The following is a 26,686-nucleotide window of genomic DNA, read 5'->3' on the forward strand; positions in this document are numbered from 1 at the left end:
CAAAGAGTCCATCCCAAAATCCGACAAACAAGCAAAATGAACAAAAAACATTGAATTCAATACTTTCTGATTTTAGAAACTGCATTAAAGAAGGGGTGCACCGGTCCTGGAGATACTGCAATACCAGGTCAATGCGTGGAGTGGACAGAGCAAGCTCTTTTTCCATCTCCCTGTTCTAAAAATCCATTTAATATATGGTCCCCAGATAGGGGACGTATCAGATATTAAACTGATAAGAACAGATACTACACTTGATCTTAGCCAAAAGGCCGAGAAGCGATAACCAGAATTGGTTTCGAACTACGGAGCCACCCAAGGATCCTGAAGAGTCCATTTGTGGAGATGAGCTCCTGGACTCCCGTTAAGAAGACATGTTGTCAACCTCTAGATCCCTTACATGCCTGCACTTTTCGGCTTGCTGCTGCTGCAATCCACGCGTTTTAGATCTGCATAACTCCACCTCTTTAAACACAGCACCCTCACCCCCTGCTGTTCCCACCCGCCTCAACACCGTTGGAAGGGAGGAGAACCAATTAAGGCGGGGGGTGGGGTGGAACGAGCAGCTGTCTACCCTTAGCAGGAGGGCTGCTGATTACTTACCTCTCCTGCTGCTGCTGGCTGTCCAGCAGCAGACTGAAGGTGGCTGCTGCTGTGCGCAGGTATATAAAGGCTCAGAGCCTATTATGACACGCGCAGCCAGCGTTCCATTGCCACATTCCATCTACTGCAGGCAGGATACCTGGCTGGCTGAATGTCGCTGAGAAGCTCACAGAGACCGCCATAAGCAACAGTTTAACAGAATGCCACAGACTAATCAACCAAACTTTTTGGGTTGGGTTCTCTTTTATAGTCTGCAGGCATTAATTGAAAGAAGTCAGTGTTCCAGCAGAGGGAGACAACGTTTCAGAAAAGGCATTGTAGCAAACCAAAAAAGAAATTTTAAGCGCAGCAGAGTAACCAGCGCACATACCTGTTAGCTCAGGTGAGTTTAAAAGGCTGCTGTTGATAACAAGGGCATTTGCTAAATAGATGGTGTGTGTGCAACAATATACTGAAAGGTCAATTATATTGTGCAGCTTATCTCACCACCTGTAGTTATTTAGGTGAAAGCTCCAAAATGCTTGCCTAATATGTCTGTTTATCCAAAAGGAAGTAAAGAGGGAGAGCTAGAAAGATAGCATTGCGTTACATTACATGGCAATGCAATGCACAGTTGCTGAAGTTGAACCAAAATGAGCTTGTCATCTGGCTTCTGCAACTTTGAACATGAAAAATCCAATGAGGAGAAGAAAAGCAAAGCCAAAGAGTCCATCCCAAAATCCGACAAACAAGCAAAATGAACAAAAAACATTGAATTCAATACTTTCTGATTTTAGAAACTGCATTAAAGAAGGGGTGCACCGGTCCTGGAGATACTGCAATACCAGGTCAATGCGTGGAGTGGACAGAGCAAGCTCTTTTTCCATCTCCCTGTTCTAAAAATCCATTTAATATATGGTCCCCAGATAGGGGACGTATCAGATATTAAACTGATAAGAACAGATACTACACTTGATCTTAGCCAAAAGGCCGAGAAGCGATAACCAGAATTGGTTTCGAACTACGGAGCCACCCAAGGATCCTGAAGAGTCCATTTGTGGAGATGAGCTCCTGGACTCCCGTTAAGAAGACACGTTGTCAACCTCTAGATCCCTTACATGCCTGCACTTTTCGGCTTGCTGCTGCTGCAATCCACGCGTTTTAGATCTGCATAACTCCACCTCTTTAAACACAGCACCCTCACCCCCTGCTGTTCCCACCCGCCTCAACACCGTTGGAAGGGAGGAGAACCAATTAAGGCGGGGGGTGGGGTGGAACGAGCAGCTGTCTACCCTTAGCAGGAGGGCTGCTGATTACTTACCTCTCCTGCTGCTGCTGGCTGTCCAGCAGCAGACTGAAGGTGGCTGCTGCTGTGCGCAGGTATATAAAGGCTCAGAGCCTATTATGACACGCGCAGCCAGCGTTCCATTGCCACATTCCATCTACTGCAGGCAGGATACCTGGCTGGCTGAATGTCGCTGAGAAGCTCACAGACACCGCCATAAGCAACAGTTTAACAGAATGCCACAGACTAATCAACCAAATTTTTTGGGTTGGGTTCTCTTTTATAGTCTGCAGGCATTAATTGAAAGAAGTCAGTGTTCCAGCAGAGGGAGACAACGTTTCAGAAAAGGCATTGTAGCAAACCAAAAAAGAAATTTTAAGCGCAGCAGAGTAACCAGCGCACATACCTGTTAGCTCAGGTGAGTTTAAAAGGCTGCTGTTGATAACAAGGGCATTTGCTAAATAGATGGTGTGTGTGCAACAATATACTGAAAGGTCAATTATATTGTGCAGCTTATCTCACCACCTGTAGTTATTTAGGTGAAAGCTCCAAAATGCTTGCCTAATATGTCTGTTTATCCAAAAGGAAGTAAAGAGGGAGAGCTAGAAAGATAGCATTGCGTTACATTACATGGCAATGCAATGCACAGTTGCTGAAGTTGAACCAAAATGAGCTTGTCATCTGGCTTCTGCAACTTTGAACATGAAAAATCCAATGAGGAGAAGAAAAGCAAAGCCAAAGAGTCCATCCCAAAATCCGACAAACAAGCAAAATGAACAAAAAACATTGAATTCAATACTTTCTGATTTTAGAAACTGCATTAAAGAAGGGGTGCACCGGTCCTGGAGATACTGCAATACCAGGTCAATGCGTGGAGTGGACAGAGCAAGCTCTTTTTCCATCTCCCTGTTCTAAAAATCCATTTAATATATGGTCCCCAGATAGGGGACGTATCAGATATTAAACTGATAAGAACAGATACTACACTTGATCTTAGCCAAAAGGCCGAGAAGCGATAACCAGAATTGGTTTCGAACTACGGAGCCACCCAAGGATCCTGAAGAGTCCATTTGTGGAGATGAGCTCCTGGACTCCCGTTAAGAAGACATGTTGTCAACCTCTAGATCCCTTACATGCCTGCACTTTTCGGCTTGCTGCTGCTGCAATCCACGCGTTTTAGATCTGCATAACTCCACCTCTTTAAACACAGCACCCTCACCCCCTGCTGTTCCCACCCGCCTCAACACCATTGGAAGGGAGGAGAACCAATTAAGGCGGGGGGTGGGGTGGAACGAGCAGCTGTCTACCCTTAGCAGGAGGGCTGCTGATTACTTACCTCTCCTGCTGCTGCTGGCTGTCCAGCAGCAGACTGAAGGTGGCTGCTGCTGTGCGCAGGTATATAAAGGCTCAGAGCCTATTATGACACGCGCAGCCAGCGTTCCATTGCCACATTCCATCTACTGCAGGCAGGATACCTGGCTGGCTGAATGTCGCTGAGAAGCTCACAGAGACCGCCATAAGCAACAGTTTAACAGAATGCCACAGACTAATCAACCAAACTTTTTGGGTTGGGTTCTCTTTTATAGTCTGCAGGCATTAATTGAAAGAAGTCAGTGTTCCAGCAGAGGGAGACAACGTTTCAGAAAAGGCATTGTAGCAAACCAAAAAAGAAATTTTAAGCGCAGCAGAGTAACCAGCGCACATACCTGTTAGCTCAGGTGAGTTTAAAAGGCTGCTGTTGATAACAAGGGCATTTGCTAAATAGATGGTGTGTGTGCAACAATATACTGAAAGGTCAATTATATTGTGCAGCTTATCTCACCACCTGTAGTTATTTAGGTGAAAGCTCCAAAATGCTTGCCTAATATGTCTGTTTATCCAAAAGGAAGTAAAGAGGGAGAGCTAGAAAGATAGCATTGCGTTACATTACATGGCAATGCAATGCACAGTTGCTGAAGTTGAACCAAAATGAGCTTGTCATCTGGCTTCTGCAACTTTGAACATGAAAAATCCAATGAGGAGAAGAAAAGCAAAGCCAAAGAGTCCATCCCAAAATCCGACAAACAAGCAAAATGAACAAAAAACATTGAATTCAATACTTTCTGATTTTAGAAACTGCATTAAAGAAGGGGTGCACCGGTCCTGGAGATACTGCAATACCAGGTCAATGCGTGGAGTGGACAGAGCAAGCTCTTTTTCCATCTCCCTGTTCTAAAAATCCATTTAATATATGGTCCCCAGATAGGGGACGTATCAGATATTAAACTGATAAGAACAGATACTACACTTGATCTTAGCCAAAAGGCCGAGAAGCGATAACCAGAATTGGTTTCGAACTACGGAGCCACCCAAGGATCCTGAAGAGTCCATTTGTGGAGATGAGCTCCTGGACTCCCGTTAAGAAGACATGTTGTCAACCTCTAGATCCCTTACATGCCTGCACTTTTCGGCTTGCTGCTGCTGCAATCCACGCGTTTTAGATCTGCATAACTCCACCTCTTTAAACACAGCACCCTCACCCCCTGCTGTTCCCACCCGCCTCAACACCGTTGGAAGGGAGGAGAACCAATTAAGGCGGGGGGTGGGGTGGAACGAGCAGCTGTCTACCCTTAGCAGGAGGGCTGCTGATTACTTACCTCTCCTGCTGCTGCTGGCTGTCCAGCAGCAGACTGAAGGTGGCTGCTGCTGTGCGCAGGTATATAAAGGCTCAGAGCCTATTATGACACGCGCAGCCAGCGTTCCATTGCCACATTCCATCTACTGCAGGCAGGATACCTGGCTGGCTGAATGTCGCTGAGAAGCTCACAGAGACCGCCATAAGCAACAGTTTAACAGAATGCCACAGACTAATCAACCAAACTTTTTGGGTTGGGTTCTCTTTTATAGTCTGCAGGCATTAATTGAAAGAAGTCAGTGTTCCAGCAGAGGGAGACAACGTTTCAGAAAAGGCATTGTAGCAAACCAAAAAAGAAATTTTAAGCGCAGCAGAGTAACCAGCGCACATACCTGTTAGCTCAGGTGAGTTTAAAAGGCTGCTGTTGATAACAAGGGCATTTGCTAAATAGATGGTGTGTGTGCAACAATATACTGAAAGGTCAATTATATTGTGCAGCTTATCTCACCACCTGTAGTTATTTAGGTGAAAGCTCCAAAATGCTTGCCTAATATGTCTGTTTATCCAAAAGGAAGTAAAGAGGGAGAGCTAGAAAGATAGCATTGCGTTACATTACATGGCAATGCAATGCACAGTTGCTGAAGTTGAACCAAAATGAGCTTGTCATCTGGCTTCTGCAACTTTGAACATGAAAAATCCAATGAGGAGAAGAAAAGCAAAGCCAAAGAGTCCATCCCAAAATCCGACAAACAAGCAAAATGAACAAAAAACATTGAATTCAATACTTTCTGATTTTAGAAACTGCATTAAAGAAGGGGTGCACCGGTCCTGGAGATACTGCAATACCAGGTCAATGCGTGGAGTGGACAGAGCAAGCTCTTTTTCCATCTCCCTGTTCTAAAAATCCATTTAATATATGGTCCCCAGATAGGGGACGTATCAGATATTAAACTGATAAGAACAGATACTACACTTGATCTTAGCCAAAAGGCCGAGAAGCGATAACCAGAATTGGTTTCGAACTACGGAGCCACCCAAGGATCCTGAAGAGTCCATTTGTGGAGATGAGCTCCTGGACTCCCGTTAAGAAGACATGTTGTCAACCTCTAGATCCCTTACATGCCTGCACTTTTCGGCTTGCTGCTGCTGCAATCCACGCGTTTTAGATCTGCATAACTCCACCTCTTTAAACACAGCACCCTCACCCCCTGCTGTTCCCACCCGCCTCAACACCGTTGGAAGGGAGGAGAACCAATTAAGGCGGGGGGTGGGGTGGAACGAGCAGCTGTCTACCCTTAGCAGGAGGGCTGCTGATTACTTACCTCTCCTGCTGCTGCTGGCTGTCCAGCAGCAGACTGAAGGTGGCTGCTGCTGTGCGCAGGTATATAAAGGCTCAGAGCCTATTATGACACGCGCAGCCAGCGTTCCATTGCCACATTCCATCTACTGCAGGCAGGATACCTGGCTGGCTGAATGTCGCTGAGAAGCTCACAGAGACCGCCATAAGCAACAGTTTAACAGAATGCCACAGACTAATCAACCAAACTTTTTGGGTTGGGTTCTCTTTTATAGTCTGCAGGCATTAATTAAAAGAAGTCAGTGTTCCAGCAGAGGGAGACAACGTTTCAGAAAAGGCATTGTAGCAAACCAAAAAAGAAATTTTAAGCGCAGCAGAGTAACCAGCGCACATACCTGTTAGCTCAGGTGAGTTTAAAAGGCTGCTGTTGATAACAAGGGCATTTGCTAAATAGATGGTGTGTGTGCAACAATATACTGAAAGGTCAATTATATTGTGCAGCTTATCTCACCACCTGTAGTTATTTAGGTGAAAGCTCCAAAATGCTTGCCTAATATGTCTGTTTATCCAAAAGGAAGTAAAGAGGGAGAGCTAGAAAGATAGCATTGCGTTACATTACATGGCAATGCAATGCACAGTTGCTGAAGTTGAACCAAAATGAGCTTGTCATCTGGCTTCTGCAACTTTGAACATGAAAAATCCAATGAGGAGAAGAAAAGCAAAGCCAAAGAGTCCATCCCAAAATCCGACAAACAAGCAAAATGAACAAAAAACATTGAATTCAATACTTTCTGATTTTAGAAACTGCATTAAAGAAGGGGTGCACCGGTCCTGGAGATACTGCAATACCAGGTCAATGCGTGGAGTGGACAGAGCAAGCTCTTTTTCCATCTCCCTGTTCTAAAAATCCATTTAATATATGGTCCCCAGATAGGGGACGTATCAGATATTAAACTGATAAGAACAGATACTACACTTGATCTTAGCCAAAAGGCCGAGAAGCGATAACCAGAATTGGTTTCGAACTACGGAGCCACCCAAGGATCCTGAAGAGTCCATTTGTGGAGATGAGCTCCTGGACTCCCGTTAAGAAGACATGTTGTCAACCTCTAGATCCCTTACATGCCTGCACTTTTCGGCTTGCTGCTGCTGCAATCCACGCGTTTTAGATCTGCATAACTCCACCTCTTTAAACACAGCACCCTCACCCCCTGCTGTTCCCACCCGCCTCAACACCGTTGGAAGGGAGGAGAACCAATTAAGGCGGGGGGTGGGGTGGAACGAGCAGCTGTCTACCCTTAGCAGGAGGGCTGCTGATTACTTACCTCTCCTGCTGCTGCTGGCTGTCCAGCAGCAGACTGAAGGTGGCTGCTGCTGTGCGCAGGTATATAAAGGCTCAGAGCCTATTATGACACGCGCAGCCAGCGTTCCATTGCCACATTCCATCTACTGCAGGCAGGATACCTGGCTGGCTGAATGTCGCTGAGAAGCTCACAGAGACCGCCATAAGCAACAGTTTAACAGAATGCCACAGACTAATCAACCAAACTTTTTGGGTTGGGTTCTCTTTTATAGTCTGCAGGCATTAATTGAAAGAAGTCAGTGTTCCAGCAGAGGGAGACAACGTTTCAGAAAAGGCATTGTAGCAAACCAAAAAAGAAATTTTAAGCGCAGCAGAGTAACCAGCGCACATAACTGTTAGCTCAGGTGAGTTTAAAAGGCTGCTGTTGATAACAAGGGCATTTGCTAAATAGATGGTGTGTGTGCAACAATATACTGAAAGGTCAATTATATTGTGCAGCTTATCTCACCACCTGTAGTTATTTAGGTGAAAGCTCCAAAATGCTTGCCTAATATGTCTGTTTATCCAAAAGGAAGTAAAGAGGGAGAGCTAGAAAGATAGCATTGCGTTACATTACATGGCAATGCAATGCACAGTTGCTGAAGTTGAACCAAAATGAGCTTGTCATCTGGCTTCTGCAACTTTGAACATGAAAAATCCAATGAGGAGAAGAAAAGCAAAGCCAAAGAGTCCATCCCAAAATCTGACAAACAAGCAAAATGAACAAAAAACATTGAATTCAATACTTTCTGATTTTAGAAACTGCATTAAAGAAGGGGTGCACTGGTCCTGGACATACTGCAATACCAGGTCAATGCGTGGAGTGGACAGAGCAAGCTCTTTTTCCATCTCCCTGTTCTAAAAATCCATTTAATATATGGTCCCCAGATAGGGGACGTATCAGATATTAAACTGATAAGAACAGATACTACACTTGATCTTAGCCAAAAGGCCGAGAAGCGATAACCAGAATTGGTTTCGAACTACGGAGCCACCCAAGGATCCTGAAGAGTCCATTTGTGGAGATCAGCTCCTGGACTCCCGTTAAGAAGACATGTTGTCAACCTCTAGATCCCTTACATGCCTGCACTTTTCGGCTTGCTGCTGCTGCAATCCACGCGTTTTAGATCTGCATAACTCCACCTCTTTAAACACAGCACCCTCACCCCCTGCTGTTCCCACCCGCCTCAACACCGTTGGAAGGGAGGAGAACCAATTAAGGCGGGGGGTGGGGTGGAACGAGCAGCTGTCTACCCTTAGCAGGAGGGCTGCTGATTACTTACCTCTCCTGCTGCTGCTGGCTGTCCAGCAGCAGACTGAAGGTGGCTGCTGCTGTGTGCAGGTATATAAAGGCTCAGAGCCTATTATGACACGCGCAGCCAGCGTTCCATTGCCACATTCCATCTACTGCAGGCAGGATACCTGGCTGGCTGAATGTCGCTGAGAAGCTCACAGACACCGCCATAAGCAACAGTTTAACAGAATGCCACAGACTAATCAACCAAACTTTTTGGGTTGGGTTCTCTTTTATAGTCTGCAGGCATTAATTGAAAGAAGTCAGTGTTCCAGCAGAGGGAGACAACGTTTCAGAAAAGGCATTGTAGCAAACCAAAAAAGAAATTTTAAGCGCAGCAGAGTAACCAGCGCACATACCTGTTAGCTCAGGTGAGTTTAAAAGGCTGCTGTTGATAACAAGGGCATTTGCTAAATAGATGGTGTGTGTGCAACAATATACTGAAAGGTCAATTATATTGTGCAGCTTATCTCACCACCTGTAGTTATTTAGGTGAAAGCTCCAAAATGCTTGCCTAATATGTCTGTTTATCCAAAAGGAAGTAAAGAGGGAGAGCTAGAAAGATAGCATTGCGTTACATTACATGGCAATGCAATGCACAGTTGCTGAAGTTGAACCAAAATGAGCTTGTCATCTGGCTTCTGCAACTTTGAACATGAAAAATCCAATGAGGAGAAGAAAAGCAAAGCCAAAGAGTCCATCCCAAAATCCGACAAACAAGCAAAATGAACAAAAAACATTGAATTCAATACTTTCTGATTTTAGAAACTGCATTAAAGAAGGGGTGCACCGGTCCTGGAGATACTGCAATACCAGGTCAATGCGTGGAGTGGACAGAGCAAGCTCTTTTTCCATCTCCCTGTTCTAAAAATCCATTTAATATATGGTCCCCAGATAGGGGACGTATCAGATATTAAACTGATAAGAACAGATACTACACTTGATCTTAGCCAAAAGGCCGAGAAGCGATAACCAGAATTGGTTTCGAACTACGGAGCCACCCAAGGATCCTGAAGAGTCCATTTGTGGAGATGAGCTCCTGGACTCCCGTTAAGAAGACATGTTGTCAACCTCTAGATCCCTTACATGCCTGCACTTTTCGGCTTGCTGCTGCTGCAATCCACGCGTTTTAGATCTGCATAACTCCACCTCTTTAAACACAGCACCCTCACCCCCTGCTGTTCCCACCCGCCTCAACACCGTTGGAAGGGAGGAGAACCAATTAAGGCGGGGGGTGGGGTGGAACGAGCAGCTGTCTACCCTTAGCAGGAGGGCTGCTGATTACTTACCTCTCCTGCTGCTGCTGGCTGTCCAGCAGCAGACTGAAGGTGGCTGCTGCTGTGCGCAGGTATATAAAGGCTCAGAGCCTATTATGACTCGCGCAGCCAGCGTTCCATTGCCACATTCCATCTACTGCAGGCAGGATACCTGGCTGGCTGAATGTCGCTGAGAAGCTCACAGAGACCGCCATAAGCAACAGTTTAACAGAATGCCACAGACTAATCAACCAAACTTTTTGGGTTGGGTTCTCTTTTATAGTCTGCAGGCATTAATTGAAAGAAGTCAGTGTTCCAGCAGAGGGAGACAACGTTTCAGAAAAGGCATTGTAGCAAACCAAAAAAGAAATTTTAAGCGCAGCAGAGTAACCAGCGCACATACCTGTTAGCTCAGGTGAGTTTAAAAGGCTGCTGTTGATAACAAGGGCATTTGCTAAATAGATGGTGTGTGTGCAACAATATACTGAAAGGTCAATTATATTGTGCAGCTTATCTCACCACCTGTAGTTATTTAGGTGAAAGCTCCAAAATGCTTGCCTAATATGTCTGTTTATCCAAAAGGAAGTAAAGAGGGAGAGCTAGAAAGATAGCATTGCGTTACATTACATGGCAATGCAATGCACAGTTGCTGAAGTTGAACCAAAATGAGCTTGTCATCTGGCTTCTGCAACTTTGAACATGAAAAATCCAATGAGGAGAAGAAAAGCAAAGCCAAAGAGTCCATCCCAAAATCCGACAAACAAGCAAAATGAACAAAAAACATTGAATTCAATACTTTCTGATTTTAGAAACTGCATTAAAGAAGGGGTGCACTGGTCCTGGACATACTGCAATACCAGGTCAATGCGTGGAGTGGACAGAGCAAGCTCTTTTTCCATCTCCCTGTTCTAAAAATCCATTTAATATATGGTCCCCAGATAGGGGACGTATCAGATATTAAACTGATAAGAACAGATTTTTTTTTTTTTTTTTTTTTTTTCGAAAGCCCGAATTCGTGTACAAAACCCGAGTGCGCTTAAAAAAGTGACAAGTGCCACAAAAAAAGTGCACTAGGATGCTGGTCATTCTTGAAACCCTCTCCAAAAGGAGAAGGGTCCCCCAAACCATTCCCCGTCCCTCCGAGCCAAAAGGCCACAGCGAGGAACAGGGACAAAAAGCCACCTCCAGCCGAAGCCAGAGGCGACCCAATCTTACCCCCAGCACCTGCCCGAGTTCTCACCCGAGCAAGGCACTGGGAGCCAAAGACTGTGCTCCCCTCCCGGAAGAGGGGAGCCAACAACGCTCTCCTCCCGAAAGAGGAGAGCCAGGGGGGTTCAGGGGGGAGCGGAACCTGATGGCCACACACTCCCCCCCTAGACCTGCCAAGAGAGGAACCCGTAAGGGAACCGCATCCCGACAAAATCCTAGTAGGACGTGACACACGTGAATAAGTGGACACACAGTGACAAAGAAATTAAATAAATAGTGAAGGTTTCACAGTATAATACTGCCCGGACCTTCGACCGGGAATTGAAAAATTCCCCATCCTAAGGCCAGAAGGCCCGGAATAAGGGTGTGTGCGAAGAAAGAAAATTCGAAGTGCTTGTGCAAATGTGCCATAAACTCAAGTGGGGTTCCCAATCCCAGTGAGTTAAGGCACCCCAGGGTCACCACTCCTGGGGCACTTCACACTTCGGGCTTTCGATCTTCCCCGGCCCAATGGCGTCGATCCTGGGGGGCCATGCTTTCCACCAGATGACTATATTAGCCACCTGGCGTACTAACAAGTGCCTAAACCCCAGTGTGCATAATGTATCAATCTACTAGGGCGGCCAACATCCAAAACCGCCTTTTCGAAAGATACTACACTTGATCTTAGCCAAAAGGCCGAGAAGCGATAACCAGAATTGGTTTCGAACTACGGAGCCACCCAAGGATCCTGAAGAGTCCATTTGTGGAGATGAGCTCCTGGACTCCCGTTAAGAAGACATGTTGTCAACCTCTAGATCCCTTACATGCCTGCACTTTTCGGCTTGCTGCTGCTGCAATCCACGCGTTTTAGATCTGCATAACTCCACCTCTTTAAACACAGCACCCTCACCCCCTGCTGTTCCCACCCGCCTCAACACCGTTGGAAGGGAGGAGAACCAATTAAGGCGGGGGGTGGGGTGGAACGAGCAGCTGTCTACCCTTAGCAGGAGGGCTGCTGATTACTTACCTCTCCTGCTGCTGCTGGCTGTCCAGCAGCAGACTGAAGGTGGCTGCTGCTGTGTGCAGGTATATAAAGGCTCAGAGCCTATTATGACACGCGCAGCCAGCGTTCCATTGCCACATTCCATCTACTGCAGGCAGGATACCTGGCTGGCTGAATGTCGCTGAGAAGCTCACAGACACCGCCATAAGCAACAGTTTAACAGAATGCCACAGACTAATCAACCAAACTTTTTGGGTTGGGTTCTCTTTTATAGTCTGCAGGCATTAATTGAAAGAAGTCAGTGTTCCAGCAGAGGGAGACAACGTTTCAGAAAAGGCATTGTAGCAAACCAAAAAAGAAATTTTAAGCGCAGCAGAGTAACCAGCGCACATACCTGTTAGCTCAGGTGAGTTTAAAAGGCTGCTGTTGATAACAAGGGCATTTGCTAAATAGATGGTGTGTGTGCAACAATATACTGAAAGGTCAATTATATTGTGCAGCTTATCTCACCACCTGTAGTTATTTAGGTGAAAGCTCCAAAATGCTTGCCTAATATGTCTGTTTATCCAAAAGGAAGTAAAGAGGGAGAGCTAGAAAGATAGCATTGCGTTACATTACATGGCAATGCAATGCACAGTTGCTGAAGTTGAACCAAAATGAGCTTGTCATCTGGCTTCTGCAACTTTGAACATGAAAAATCCAATGAGGAGAAGAAAAGCAAAGCCAAAGAGTCCATCCCAAAATCCGACAAACAAGCAAAATGAACAAAAAACATTGAATTCAATACTTTCTGATTTTAGAAACTGCATTAAAGAAGGGGTGCACCGGTCCTGGAGATACTGCAATACCAGGTCAATGCGTGGAGTGGACAGAGCAAGCTCTTTTTCCATCTCCCTGTTCTAAAAATCCATTTAATATATGGTCCCCAGATAGGGGACGTATCAGATATTAAACTGATAAGAACAGATACTACACTTGATCTTAGCCAAAAGGCCGAGAAGCGATAACCAGAATTGGTTTCGAACTACGGAGCCACCCAAGGATCCTGAAGAGTCCATTTGTGGAGATGAGCTCCTGGACTCCCGTTAAGAAGACATGTTGTCAACCTCTAGATCCCTTACATGCCTGCACTTTTCGGCTTGCTGCTGCTGCAATCCACGCGTTTTAGATCTGCATAACTCCACCTCTTTAAACACAGCACCCTCACCCCCTGCTGTTCCCACCCGCCTCAACACCGTTGGAAGGGAGGAGAACCAATTAAGGCGGGGGGTGGGGTGGAACGAGCAGCTGTCTACCCTTAGCAGGAGGGCTGCTGATTACTTACCTCTCCTGCTGCTGCTGGCTGTCCAGCAGCAGACTGAAGGTGGCTGCTGCTGTGCGCAGGTATATAAAGGCTCAGAGCCTATTATGACACGCGCAGCCAGCGTTCCATTGCCACATTCCATCTACTGCAGGCAGGATACCTGGCTGGCTGAATGTCGCTGAGAAGCTCACAGAGACCGCCATAAGCAACAGTTTAACAGAATGCCACAGACTAATCAACCAAACTTTTTGGGTTGGGTTCTCTTTTATAGTCTGCAGGCATTAATTAAAAGAAGTCAGTGTTCCAGCAGAAGGAGACAACGTTTCAGAAAAGGCATTGTAGCAAACCAAAAAAGAAATTTTAAGCGCAGCAGAGTAACCAGCGCACATACCTGTTAGCTCAGGTGAGTTTAAAAGGCTGCTGTTGATAACAAGGGCATTTGCTAAATAGATGGTGTGTGTGCAACAATATACTGAAAGGTCAATTATATTGTGCAGCTTATCTCACCACCTGTAGTTATTTAGGTGAAAGCTCCAAAATGCTTGCCTAATATGTCTGTTTATCCAAAAGGAAGTAAAGAGGGAGAGCTAGAAAGATAGCATTGCGTTACATTACATGGCAATGCAATGCACAGTTGCTGAAGTGGAACCAAAATGAGCTTGTCATCTGGCTTCTGCAACTTTGAACATGAAAAATCCAATGAGGAGAAGAAAAGCAAAGCCAAAGAGTCCATCCCAAAATCCGACAAACAAGCAAAATGAACAAAAAACATTGAATTCAATACTTTCTGATTTTAGAAACTGCATTAAAGAAGGGGTGCACCGGTCCTGGAGATACTGCAATACCAGGTCAATGCGTGGAGTGGACAGAGCAAGCTCTTTTTCCATCTCCCTGTTCTAAAAATCCATTTAATATATGGTCCCCAGATAGGGGACGTATCAGATATTAAACTGATAAGAACAGATCAGGTTTCAACATAATTTATTAAGTGCGTAAAAGATGGTTTACAATCAAAAACAACAACACAAACAGTACATTATTAAAACACAGAATTCCACCCATAAAAACCCCATATACGATTAGCATCCCTCCTCCCAATACATTTGACATCCCTCAAGTAATAAATATACATCTGGCTAAAAGCAATTTTAAGACAATCCTTCACAGAAATAGCATCACGTTTAAAAAGTAAAATATTGCGTGCCTTCCAAAGGGCGTCTTTAAAACAGTTAATCATACACCAACATATACAATACTGTTGAGGGGTCGGACATTTAAAAAGGCCATATAAAACATATTCATGGTTAAAATCTCTTAAACCGCAAGTCCATTTTAAAAGAATCCCAACTTTGTGCCAAAGTTCCTGTGCAAATGGGCAATTCCACATAAGGTGCAAGGTGGTTTCGTCATTAACACATGAGTCTCTGGGGCATTTGGCTCTGGCCACCAGGCCTCTCCTGTGTTGAAATTCTCTGGTGGGGAGGCACTGGTGGACCACCATCCATGCGATGTCCTTATGTCCATTTGCTAAGAATTTCCCGAAGACATTCTTCCAAACTTGCTTCGATCTCTCTTCTGAGAAATTTACTATGGGGGTCACATCTTCATTCCTCCTCAGAAAAGATAAAAGCTTCTTGCGGTCTTTAAAAATGTCCATATTAAAATCACCAAGGCTATAAAATCGAACAGTCTTTTCTAAGATTGCTTGGTGTTTGGGGGGGCATAGTAAAACAGGGGAATTCAACGACAACTTAAACCATCTTTTAAAAATCATCCCACAAGTATATTTTAAAAAATAACTTAGCGCACTATTACCATTAAAATGTTTGAAACAAAAGCAGAAATAATTTAAATACAAATAAATATGTAAATCGGGGACATCCCTTCCGCCGTTCATTTTATTCTTCCTCATTATTTCTCGCCTTAATTTTTCCATTTTGGAGTTCCATAAAAACATAAAGATCATCCTAGTCATTTTTTTAATTAAAACATCAGAGGGGGGGTACACCATAGCTATATACAGTATGAGGGGTAACAACACTGATTTTATAATTAAAATTTTCCCCTCCATTGTTAGGGACCTCAAACCCCAAAATGATATTTTCTTTGACATTTTTTCTATGACATTCTCCCAGCTTTGAGTTCCCACATTCTCCTCGTTAAAAACAACTCCAAGAATTTTTACATTGTCTCGTTTTATAGTGAGCTGCGGGAGTTGGGCGGTGTCCCAGGATCCCAAAGTCAGACATTCAGATTTATTTAAATTAAGTTTAAAACCGGATGCCTGGGAAAAAAAATCAATGCGCAACACCGCCCTCCGGAGGGAAGCAGGGTCCACGCACACAACCGTCACGTCATCCATGTAGCCAAAGACTCTCACATCACTGCCACCTCCGCCTGGAACAGGAACCCCTCTAATCACTTTGTCTTTCCTTATTGCGCTCAGCAGGGGCTCCATGGCGCAGATGAACAGGATGGGCGACAAGGGGCATCCCTGCTTCACTCCGGACTCAAGGGGAACTCCATCTGTTAAAAAGCCATTAAGAGAAATTTGACTAAAACAATTTTTATATAAAATCTTAATACAATTTAAAAGCATATTAGGGATACCCATTCTTTTTAAAACTCTAAAAAGAAATCTATGAGAGACTCTATCGAAAGCTTTTTCAAAATCTAGGGCTAAAAGAGCTACATTTTGACCCCGGTCTCTGGAATACCAAATTACATCCCTTAATACGTTTAAAACCTCTGAAATACTTCTGCCTGGTACACTACAAACCTGCTCAGGCTGGATTAGTTTGGCAATGACACTCCTGAGCCGGTCTGCAACCACCTTAGCAAGTACCTTGTAATCAACATTTAGGAGAGTTATGGGTCTCCAATTCGCTAGAGTACTGCGGTCACCTTTTTTATATATCAAAGACACCACTCCTCTCCTCCACGAAAATGGCAATTGTTCACAAATAAAAACTTCTTTAAAAAGCATAAAAAGGTCCTCTTTTAAAATGTCCCAAAAAGTAAGGTAAAATTCTACAGGTAGTCCGTCACACCCAGGTGCTTTACCCTTAGAGAAACTTTTAAAAACATAAAATAATTCCTCTAAAACAATATCGCGTTCTAAAAACTCCTGGTCTGTAAAATTTAACTTAAAATCGAGATCATTAAGAGCATCAGATAAAAAGGACTCATCTATACACTTTTTACTAAAAAGATGCTTATAAAAGTTAAAAGTAGCATTCAACATTCCCTGCATAGATGTTTCACCCTCTAGATTTGTGATCACTTCTCTTTTATCCATGACTTTTTTGAAGAAGAAGCGAGAGCACTTCTCCCCCTCCTCCAAGTGCTGCACTCTAGAGTTAAAAATAATCTCTTTCCCCTTTGTGTCTATGCAGTTCTGAATTTCAGTTTTTAGGCTAGCAATATCATCTCCCACCTCCACCCCTAGCTCTTTGAATTTAAAAAGTGTTTGCAGTTTGGTGTTAAGATCACTAAAACATCTTTTTTTCTCTCTAGCTTTACGTCTCCCTGCTTTTATAAAAAACATTCTGACTTTTTTTTTCAAATTTTCCCACCAGGTTACCATAGGGGCATCAGAAGGTTTTTGTCGCCGCCAGGCTTGATAGGCTTTACCAAAGTCTTGTCGAATCAGAGGGTCCTCCAGCAGGTAAGTACTTAGACGCCAGAGGCCCCTGTTGACCCTCTGTTCATCCCGGTATTCTAGATGCACCTCCAAGCCCTTATGGTCAGAAAATATATTTGATGTTAAAACACATTTTACAGGGTTAAAATCATCTGATAGGAAAATAAAATCGATCCTGGAGGACACCCCTCTTCCGGACCACGTATAACCAGGGTCCGTCGGCAGGAGTGACCTCCACGCATCGCATAATTTAAAATCAGTTATAAAATCTTTCAATAGATGACATGACTTATCCAATTTGCGTAAAGGGTCACCCCCTGCTCGTTGTTCACTAGCACAAAGACAATTAAAATCACCCCCTACGACCAGGGGAGATGACCCAGTACAGTACAATGGCAATATCCCAAATAAATTAATTCTCTCTTGCTTATCAGGGGGAGCATAAATATTCATTACACGTAGGGTAAAACCATTAAATATAAAATGCACTAAAACCACTCTGCCTGGTACTATTTCTGTGACAGCATTTATAGTAATATTTCTCCCACGACAGAGGAAGCCCACCCCCGCTGACTTGTTGTCATTGGAGCCAGACCAGATGGAGGGCCCCAGTCTCCAATCTGTCTTGATATCATTATAATTTAGTGCATGTTGTATCCCGCATTCCTGTAATAAACATATGTCAAAGTCAGTGGTTTCTAAATACTTGAATAGAGCAGCCCTACGAACTGGGCTCTTTAATGACCTCACATTCAGTGAGACAAGTCTTATTGTGGGCATTCATAGGTCAGGGTGTTGGATCTTCCATGAGGACACCTGACTCAAAGCCCTGTATATCAAATTGCTCCAGGACATCCGGGCTAGAAGACCCAAACGACTCGATATTCTGTGAGCCGGCGGTTGCCCCCTCGTAGGTCACGGTTCCCAGCCACATTCCAGGAGACGCTGGGGATTCGACATTCCGTCTCTTTTTCGGGGCAGACTCCACTAGGTCACTGGTGCAGTCCTCCTCTTCCTCCACCTCCTCCAGGGGGGGAGACTGGTCCATCAGGACAAGATCAGCAACACAGATTTCCTGATGTTCGCCACCTAGAAGCAAAGCCCCCTCATCTGGCTGGCTAATCGCCCTGGAAGATCCTGAGGCCATCTCTGCGTGGTCCCCTGTAGCCAACCGCACAGGGGCACCACCCTCCAGCCCAACAGGATCGGTATCGGGAACCATCGATACGGAGGATACCCTCCCAGAAGGAGGACCCCCCCGCTCCGGTCCATGCGAGGTCCGCCCATCGTTAAGGGACTTCGATGCAGGTGCCGCCCCAGAGGGGCCTCCGGCTCCCTGCTCCATCCCAGCCTTCTCGCCCTTCGAACCGCCCTCCGACGCCGGCCTGCCAGTGAAGACCGGTGGGCGCATCGGCTCAGCTTCAGAAGATGCAGCTTCTGCGTAGGTCCTGGTCCTGGTCCTGTTGGGGCATCCTCGGAACATGTGCCCCGCCTCACCGCAGAGATTACATTTCCTCCCAGCGGGACAGTCCTTCATTAAATGTCCGTAACAGCTGCAATTATTGCAGCGGTCTACTTTACTGCCCGTGCAGGACGTTTGGGTGTGACCCATTTGTCCACAGTTCCTGCAACATACTGGCATTCCAGGATAAAATAAGTAGCCTCTGCTCTTACCGATTACGAAGGTTGAGGGAGGGTGTAGCATTCCTCCCACTCCACTAAGGTCCCTCTTTAGACGGGCCATATACCTTCTCTTGCCGCACCAGAAGCCTACCGCGTTCTTCACAGTACCCAGGTATCTCAGATCATCACAATAGCGGGTAAGGTAGGTCGAGATGTCTGCAGCTTCCACAAAGGGGTTCGGGAAATGCACCACGATGGGGATCTCGTCATAAGCATACAAGAGACAAAAGGTTAGTCCATCCAACTCATCTAAGTAGTTTTTCTCGTTTACCTTTTGTACGAGTTGCTGACAGCATCCCTGGCTCTTGAAGGTGATGGTGTATGTCCCCTTGTACTCGTTGTCCTGGAAGCAGAATATGTCTTCCCGCCGAAACTCCAGAACTCCAAGAAGAATCCTATGGCAGATGTAGTCCAAATTCTTCTCCATCCTCGATGCTGCTCCAACTTCAATCCTCACGGTGTTCCGCATCCGGGCATCACCCGATGAATATGTGAGCGTTGCCGGCATCCTTCACTCAGGAACGTACCGACTCTTCTCTCTGAAAGGCGCAAGCCTTCATGGGATCCCTTCCCGTTGCTCCCGGACTAATCCTTCCTCCCAATAGCAGCAGGGGGGTTAAGTCCCTCCGAAGAGGAACGATCCCCCCAGGCCGAGAGAAAGGGTACCAAGAGCACCTCACAGGCAAGACCACACAGGTAAACCTGATAGATCGTGCCAAAAGGCCGAGAAGCGATAACCAGAATTGGTTTCGAACTACGGAGCCACCCAAGGATCCTGAAGAGTCCATTTGTGGAGATGAGCTCCTGGACTCCCGTTAAGAAGACATGTTGTCAACCTCTAGATCCCTTACATGCCTGCACTTTTCGGCTTGCTGCTGCTGCAATCCACGCGTTTTAGATCTGCATAACTCCACCTCTTTAAACACAGCACCCTCACCCCCTGCTGTTCCCACCCGCCTCAACACCGTTGGAAGGGAGGAGAACCAATTAAGGCGGGGGGTGGGGTGGAACGAGCAGCTGTCTACCCTTAGCAGGAGGGCTGCTGATTACTTTCCTCTCCTGCTGCTGCTGGCTGTCCAGCAGCAGACTGAAGGTGGCTGCTGCTGTGCGCAGGTATATAAAGGCTCAGAGCCTATTATGACACGCGCAGCCAGCGTTCCATTGCCACATTCCATCTACTGCAGGCAGGATACCTGGCTGGCTGAATGTCGCTGAGAAGCTCACAGAGACCGCCATAAGCAACAGTTTAACAGAATGCCACAGACTAATCAACCAAACTTTTTGGGTTGGGTTCTCTTTTATAGTCTGCAGGCATTAATTGAAAGAAGTCAGTGTTCCAGCAGAGGGAGACAACGTTTCAGAAAAGGCATTGTAGCAAACCAAAAAAGAAATTTTAAGCGCAGCAGAGTAACCAGCGCACATACCTGTTAGCTCAGGTGAGTTTAAAAGGCTGCTGTTGATAACAAGGGCATTTGCTAAATAGATGGTGTGTGTGCAACAATATACTGAAAGGTCAATTATATTGTGCAGCTTATCTCACCACCTGTAGTTATTTAGGTGAAAGCTCCAAAATGCTTGCCTAATATGTCTGTTTATCCAAAAGGAAGTAAAGAGGGAGAGCTAGAAAGATAGCATTGCGTTACATTACATGGCAATGCAATGCACAGTTGCTGAAGTTGAACCAAAATGAGCTTGTCATCTGGCTTCTGCAACTTTGAACATGAAAAATCCAATGAGGAGAAGAAAAGCAAAGCCAAAGAGTCCATCCCAAAATCCGACAAACAAGCAAAATGAACAAAAAACATTGAATTCAATACTTTCTGATTTTAGAAACTGCATTAAAGAAGGGGTGCACCGGTCCTGGACATACTGCAATACCAGGTCAATGCGTGGAGTGGACAGAGCAAGCTCTTTTTCCATCTCCCTGTTCTAAAAATCCATTTAATATATGGTCCCCAGATAGGGGACGTATCAGATATTAAACTGATAAGAACAGATTTTGCGTTTATATTTAAAATATCGTAGTCTTTATCTTTTCTTCAGAGCTTTAAAATAACATCTTCCATAGGTGATAGTTCCATATACTCAGGGCTCTTTTCTTTCCAAGCTTCTTCATATCCATTAGGTAGTACATATAAATTTCACTTAATGCCAGTCTTATACAATCCTTGACTTCTATATAGTCTCTTTTAAACAACAATATGTTTCTGGTCTTCCATAGAGCACTTTTAACACAACTCAAAGTGCACCATAAAACTCTCTCTTTTTCTTTCGTCATGTTTGGTAAAATCCCATATAAAACCACTTCATCGCTTAAAAAATTAAGACCTGATAAAAATTTTAAAAGCTCACCACAGTCTTTCCACACTTGCTGTGCAAAATCACAATTCCAAATAAGGTGCATAGTAGTCTCATCATTATTGCACTGATGCCTCGGGCAGGTTTGTATAGTGCTCAGTCTTCTTTTATACTGGAAATCACGAGTCGGTAAACATTCCTGCACAATCATCCAAGCTAAGTCTTTATGTTGATTCATCAGGTAAGGTGCATTTGTTAAATTCCATATTTTAGTGACTCTGCTATATGAATAATGGCTTATGGGCGTCAAAGTTTCTTTCTTTTTTAATTGCTGCAGCAGCTTCCTTGCATTCTTCAATGTCTCCATCTCAAAAGAATCTAGGCCATATAATCTGATAACTTTCTCCAGGATGGCATATTGTTGTGGAGGTGATAACAACACTGGGCTTGTTAAAGAAATGGATATCCACTTTCGCCTCCTAAAAATGTGGCCAGCTGCATATCTTAAAAAATGTGCCCAAGGGCTTGAAGCAAACATATATTTAAAACAGAGGCTAAAAAACTTGGAGTATAAAAACAGTTTGACGTTGGGAACATCCTTACCACCAAGGTGGTGCATCTTGTACATTGTTTCTCTCTTCACCTTTTCGAACTTAGAGTTCCACACAAATTCAAACAGCATTCTCTGTAATCTTCTCGCTGTAAGGTCACTTGGGGGATAAACATAACTGAGATATAACATGACAGGAAGCAGAAGGGCCTTAATAATTAAAACTTTACCTTCGATTGTTAATTTTCTTAATTTCCAAAAGTCAATCTTCTTTTGTATTTTGTCCCTTACTCCATCCCAGCTCTTCATTCCATCATTCTGTCGATCAAAAATCACGCCCAGAATTTTAATCTTCTCTGACTGCATCGGGAGATCAGGGATGGACACATCCGCCCAATTGCCACGGACAAAACAATCACATTTCTCAATGTTTAACTTAAAACCTGAGGCTTCACAAAAAAAATTGGTCGTTCTTATAGCTCTCCTGAGAGCGGCAGGTGATGAACAAAAAATAGTAATATCATCCATGTAGCCCATTACCTTCACATCTCTTCCATGTCCTCCAGGGATAGGGACACCTTTAATCACTTTATCCTCTCGTAGCATAGATAAAAGAGGCTCTATTGCACATATAAATAGCACTGGGGACAAAGGGCAGCCTTGCTTCACACCTGAATGCAAAAACACTTCATTAGACAAAAATCCATTGATTAAAATTTTACTAAAAGAGTTCTTATATAAAAGTGCCACTTGCTTGATAAAAATTTCAGGGAAGCCCATTTTTTTTAAAACCAACCATAAAAAACAATGAGAGACACGATCAAAAGCCTTTTGAAAATCCAACGATAAAATTGCTAAGTCTTGCATCCTGGATTGCTGGTACCATATGACATCGCGGATGGTATTGAGATGCTCCGCAACTCCTCTTCCTGGCACCCCACATACCTGGTCTTCATAAATAACTTTGGATAAAACTTTTTTAAAACGGTTCACTAAAATTTTGGACATCAACTTGTAATCAACATTCAACAGTGTGATTGGTCTCCAGTTTGCCAGATGGGATTTGGCTCCTTTTTTAAAAATCAGGGAGACCAGACCACTTCTCCAAGATATAGGCAGGATATCACACTTAAAAGCTTCTTTGATTACTAAAAACAAGTCGGGTTTTAAAAAATTCCAAAATTCACGATAAAATTCAACAGGTAAACCGTCAGAACCAGGGGTTTTCCCATAGGAAAAACTTTTGATAGCAGCATCTACTTCCGACAAGGTGACTTCAGTGCATAACAATTCTTGGTCTTCGCGGCTCAGACTATTTTTTAATGAATTAAGGGCATCTTCAGTAAAAGACTGGTCTATAGTTTTCTCATTAAAAAGCTGCTGATAAAACTGGTGAGCTTGGTTGAGCATACCTTCAGTTGTAGTTTCACCCTCTAATTCTGTTATCATTTCCTTAGCAGCAACTACTTTTTTAAAAAAAAATCTTGAGCACTTTTCATTTTTCTCCATCACTTCAATTTTTGAGTTATAAATTATTTCCTTACCCTTCGACTCTATACTCTTTTTAATTTCTTTTTTTGTTGCTTCAATTAAATCGTCCATTTCAAGTCCCACATCTCTTAGTTGATAACAGGTCTGCAATTTAGTAATAAGCCTTTTATGCCAAGCGGACTTTTCTCTTGCATTGGCTATGCTGACCTTGATAAAAAAACTTTTTATCTTCATCTTGCTGTATTCCCACCATTCTAGCAGAGTTAAAAATTTTTGTTGTTTTGTTCTTAAATAATTAAAAAACGCTTTAAAATCTGTTCTTACCTTAGGATCTTGTAACAATGTTGTATTTAGCCTCCAAACTCCTCTTGCCTTGACAAGCCCAGGTAATTCTAACTCTGATAGCAACATCTTATGATCTGAAAAAATGTTTGGGATTAAGACAACAGATTTGACATTCACATATTGGGACATGAAAATAAAATCAATACGAGATTTAGAAGAAGAGTTCTCCCAAGTATAACCGGGATCATTACTACGGATCTCTTTCCAGGAGTCTCTAAGAAAAAAATCAGTTAACAAATCCTTTAGTTGTTTCTCTGTTTTGTCTTTTTTAGGAACGGTGGAACTCCCGCTTCTCCCTTCACCAGGCAAGACACAATTGAAATCCCCACAGAACATCAGAGGCGATGAACCAGGTAGGTAATATTGCACATCTTCAAACAACTGATGTCTCTCTTCCTTCACCGGAGAAGCATAAATGTTCAAAAGTCTAAAGTCCACACCTTTAAAACTAATATTTAAGAAAAGAGCACGTCCAGAAGAAATGTCCACAAAAGAGTTGATTTTAAAGTCATGCGACCTAAACAGCACTCCAATGCCAGAGGAACGATTTTCATTATCTCCGGACCAGATAGAGGGCCCATGAGGCCAATCTTTTCTTAAATCTGCATAATTCATATCAAAGTCAATGTTACATTCTTGCAAACAAAAGACATCACAGTCCACTGTTGACAGGTAGGAAAACAAAGCAGCCCTTCTTGTAGAGCCCCTTATACTCCTCACATTGAGCGAGGCTACTTTAATTGATGAGGTCATGATAGGATAGTTCAGGTCACACTACTGTCAGAATCAGACATAAAGCCCACCGATGTTAACGGGCTCTGCACTTCTGAGTCCGAAAAAGAGATGTTTATAGGGTCTGAAGGCCTTGGCTCCTCAGGAGGGGCAGCGGGAGCCATTGGCTTGTATTGCAGAAGACTTGGTTTTAATGGACACTTCTTGGAAGTCTCCCTGGCCACATTCTCATCAGACCTATCATCTGTTTTCCTTTTCCTACGAGTTTCCAGCTCCATTGCTTCTTCCTCCGAGCTAAATGTCCCGATTTCAGCAGAGGGACTCCCCTCCACCACCATATCACCCGGATCAGAATCAGCAGCCCAGTCCTTAGATGAAGCTTCCCTCCTCTCAGGACGGACAGGTTTCTCAGCTGGAGGTTTCTGCATAGACGTGGGCTTATGCGCAGCAGGAATAGGAGAACTGGCAGGTTTTCCCTGTGCAGCAGGCACTGAAGTGCTTGTGGACCCGCCTACAGGGGGTTGTGTTCGCACAGTAGATACAGGAACACCGGTGGGACCCCCCTTAGCAGCAGGAGCAGGAGGGTTGGTTGGCTTCCTCTGTGCAGCAGGTGCAGACGTACCACCTGATGTACTAGCAGGCTTGGTCTGTGGAGCAGGTACTGGAGAGCTAGAAGACTGCCCCCGCGCTGTAGACGCACCCGCAGGAGCAGGAACAGCAGAGGGTTGCCTCTGCCCCCCGGGAGCAGATGGAGGCACACGGGCAGGTTGCTTTGCCAGCGTTTCAGCATAGGTTTCCGCCTTTTTCTTCAAAGGACACTCCCGGAAGGAGTGACCTGGGACCCGGCAGATGTTGCACACCATCTCATTGGTACAGTCCATTGTGGCATGTCCATGCTTGTAGCACTTCTTACAGATTGCCACCTCCTCCTTGCAGTTCTCATAAGTGTGACCGAAACACATGCATTTCTGGCAGAAGAGGGGCATGTCCGGGTAGAAGAGGCGCCCCCGCTCCCTACCGATCAGGAAACTTGACGGAGGATGACGCTGACCACCAATGCCATTTGGATCTTCACAAAATTTAACAAAAAATTTATGCTTTCCCGTCCAGAGGTTTTCCTCATTCATGACCTTGTGGGAATACCGCAGTTCTGGGAAATAGTTTTGAAGAAAGCAAATAATATTAACTAAGGGAACATGAGGGTTGCTCATCTGAACCACGAGCGGCTTCTCCCCACCGGAGTAAAGGATGACAAAGGTGAGTCCTTTAAGATCCTCATCTGAAAGGTGCAGGTGAATCTGGCGGAAGAGGTTCTGGCACGCATACTCCGACTCCAGAGTCAAAGTGAAGGAACCGGGGCGATCTTGAAGGGCCAGGATGTCTTCCCTCTTTACTCCTAGGATCTCCAGCAGCACTCTCCTCACGAAAAACTTCAAGGTCATCTTCTCCTTGGATGCATCGTCCACTTCGATCTTGAAAGAGTTCTTGATGCGAAGGTCACCAGCTCTGGCATAGCGCACTGCGGCCGCTACTGCTGATGCCATCTTCAAAAGGTAGATAGGGTCGATCGCCTTCTTGGTTTCTTTGCGTATCTGCCCCCTAAAGCAGCATGAGGCTTAAGACGGCTTTTACACCGCCGATGCCTCAAGGCCAAGGGCACGATTGGCTTAGAATCCTTCTGGCAAGATGTGGTATCTTAGCCAAAAGGCCGAGAAGCGATAACCAGAATTGGTTTCGAACTACGGAGCCACCCAAGGATCCTGAAGAGTCCATTTGTGGAGATGAGCTCCTGGACTCCCGTTAAGAAGACATGTTGTCAACCTCTAGATCCCTTACATGCCTGCACTTTTCGGCTTGCTGCTGCTGCAATCCACGCGTTTTAGATCTGCATAACTCCACCTCTTTAAACACAGCACCCTCACCCCCTGCTGTTCCCACCCGCCTCAACACCGTTGGAAGGGAGGAGAACCAATTAAGGCGGGGGGTGGGGTGGAACGAGCAGCTGTCTACCCTTAGCAGGAGGGCTGCTGATTACTTACCTCTCCTGCTGCTGCTGGCTGTCCAGCAGCAGACTGAAGGTGGCTGCTGCTGTGCGCAGGTATATAAAGGCTCAGAGCCTATTATGACACGCGCAGCCAGCGTTCCATTGCCACATTCCATCTACTGCAGGCAGGATACCTGGCTGGCTGAATGTCGCTGAGAAGCTCACAGAGACCGCCATAAGCAACAGTTTAACAGAATGCCACAGACTAATCAACCAAACTTTTTGGGTTGGGTTCTCTTTTATAGTCTGCAGGCATTAATTGAAAGAAGTCAGTGTTCCAGCAGAGGGAGACAACGTTTCAGAAAAGGCATTGTAGCAAACCAAAAAAGAAATTTTAAGCGCAGCAGAGTAACCAGCGCACATACCTGTTAGCTCAGGTGAGTTTAAAAGGCTGCTGTTGATAACAAGGGCATTTGCTAAATAGATGGTGTGTGTGCAACAATATACTGAAAGGTCAATTATATTGTGCAGCTTATCTCACCACCTGTAGTTATTTAGGTGAAAGCTCCAAAATGCTTGCCTAATATGTCTGTTTATCCAAAAGGAAGTAAAGAGGGAGAGCTAGAAAGATAGCATTGCGTTACATTACATGGCAATGCAATGCACAGTTGCTGAAGTTGAACCAAAATGAGCTTGTCATCTGGCTTCTGCAACTTTGAACATGAAAAATCCAATGAGGAGAAGAAAAGCAAAGCCAAAGAGTCCATCCCAAAATCCGACAAACAAGCAAAATGAA

At 44.7% G+C, this 26,686-nt stretch overlaps 11 non-coding genes and 2 pseudogenes across 11 annotated transcripts; all 13 read right to left on the reverse strand.

The window, feature by feature from the left end:
- Window positions 1-90: 90 nt before the first annotated feature.
- Window positions 91-281, reverse strand: LOC141222191 (U2 spliceosomal RNA). The gene has a single exon (XR_012290040.1). It is a non-coding gene; the product is annotated as a U2 spliceosomal RNA (small nuclear RNA).
- A 1,109-nt stretch (window positions 282-1,390) lies between these two features.
- LOC141222192 (U2 spliceosomal RNA) lies at window positions 1,391-1,581 on the reverse strand. The gene has a single exon (XR_012290041.1). It is a non-coding gene; the product is annotated as a U2 spliceosomal RNA (small nuclear RNA).
- Window positions 1,582-2,690: 1,109 nt separating this feature from the next.
- LOC141222193 (U2 spliceosomal RNA) lies at window positions 2,691-2,881 on the reverse strand. Its single transcript, XR_012290042.1, has one exon. It is a non-coding gene; the product is annotated as a U2 spliceosomal RNA (small nuclear RNA).
- Window positions 2,882-3,990: 1,109 nt separating this feature from the next.
- LOC141222195 (U2 spliceosomal RNA) lies at window positions 3,991-4,181 on the reverse strand. The gene has a single exon (XR_012290043.1). It is a non-coding gene; the product is annotated as a U2 spliceosomal RNA (small nuclear RNA).
- Window positions 4,182-5,290: 1,109 nt separating this feature from the next.
- LOC141222196 (U2 spliceosomal RNA) lies at window positions 5,291-5,481 on the reverse strand. Its single transcript, XR_012290044.1, has one exon. It is a non-coding gene; the product is annotated as a U2 spliceosomal RNA (small nuclear RNA).
- A 1,109-nt stretch (window positions 5,482-6,590) lies between these two features.
- LOC141222197 (U2 spliceosomal RNA) lies at window positions 6,591-6,781 on the reverse strand. The gene has a single exon (XR_012290045.1). It is a non-coding gene; the product is annotated as a U2 spliceosomal RNA (small nuclear RNA).
- A 1,109-nt stretch (window positions 6,782-7,890) lies between these two features.
- LOC141222212 (U2 spliceosomal RNA) lies at window positions 7,891-8,081 on the reverse strand. Its single transcript, XR_012290059.1, has one exon. It is a non-coding gene; the product is annotated as a U2 spliceosomal RNA (small nuclear RNA).
- Window positions 8,082-9,190: 1,109 nt separating this feature from the next.
- Window positions 9,191-9,381, reverse strand: LOC141222198 (U2 spliceosomal RNA). Its single transcript, XR_012290046.1, has one exon. It is a non-coding gene; the product is annotated as a U2 spliceosomal RNA (small nuclear RNA).
- Window positions 9,382-10,490: 1,109 nt separating this feature from the next.
- Window positions 10,491-10,679, reverse strand: LOC141222159 (U2 spliceosomal RNA). Its single transcript, XR_012290018.1, has one exon. It is a non-coding gene; the product is annotated as a U2 spliceosomal RNA (small nuclear RNA).
- A 795-nt stretch (window positions 10,680-11,474) lies between these two features.
- LOC141222168 (U2 spliceosomal RNA) lies at window positions 11,475-11,566 on the reverse strand (annotated as a pseudogene).
- Window positions 11,567-12,675: 1,109 nt separating this feature from the next.
- LOC141222199 (U2 spliceosomal RNA) lies at window positions 12,676-12,866 on the reverse strand. The gene has a single exon (XR_012290047.1). It is a non-coding gene; the product is annotated as a U2 spliceosomal RNA (small nuclear RNA).
- Window positions 12,867-13,975: 1,109 nt separating this feature from the next.
- LOC141222141 (U2 spliceosomal RNA) lies at window positions 13,976-14,165 on the reverse strand. The gene has a single exon (XR_012290007.1). It is a non-coding gene; the product is annotated as a U2 spliceosomal RNA (small nuclear RNA).
- A 6,169-nt stretch (window positions 14,166-20,334) lies between these two features.
- LOC141222133 (U2 spliceosomal RNA) lies at window positions 20,335-20,510 on the reverse strand (annotated as a pseudogene).
- Window positions 20,511-26,686: the final 6,176 nt, after the last annotated feature.

This window comes from Phyllobates terribilis, unplaced genomic scaffold, assembly GCF_046119375.1.
Source record: "Phyllobates terribilis strain yellow unplaced genomic scaffold, ASM4611937v1 Scaffold_342__1_contigs__length_2020279, whole genome shotgun sequence".
In the NCBI taxonomy this organism is placed as follows: Eukaryota; Metazoa; Chordata; class Amphibia; order Anura; family Dendrobatidae; genus Phyllobates; species Phyllobates terribilis.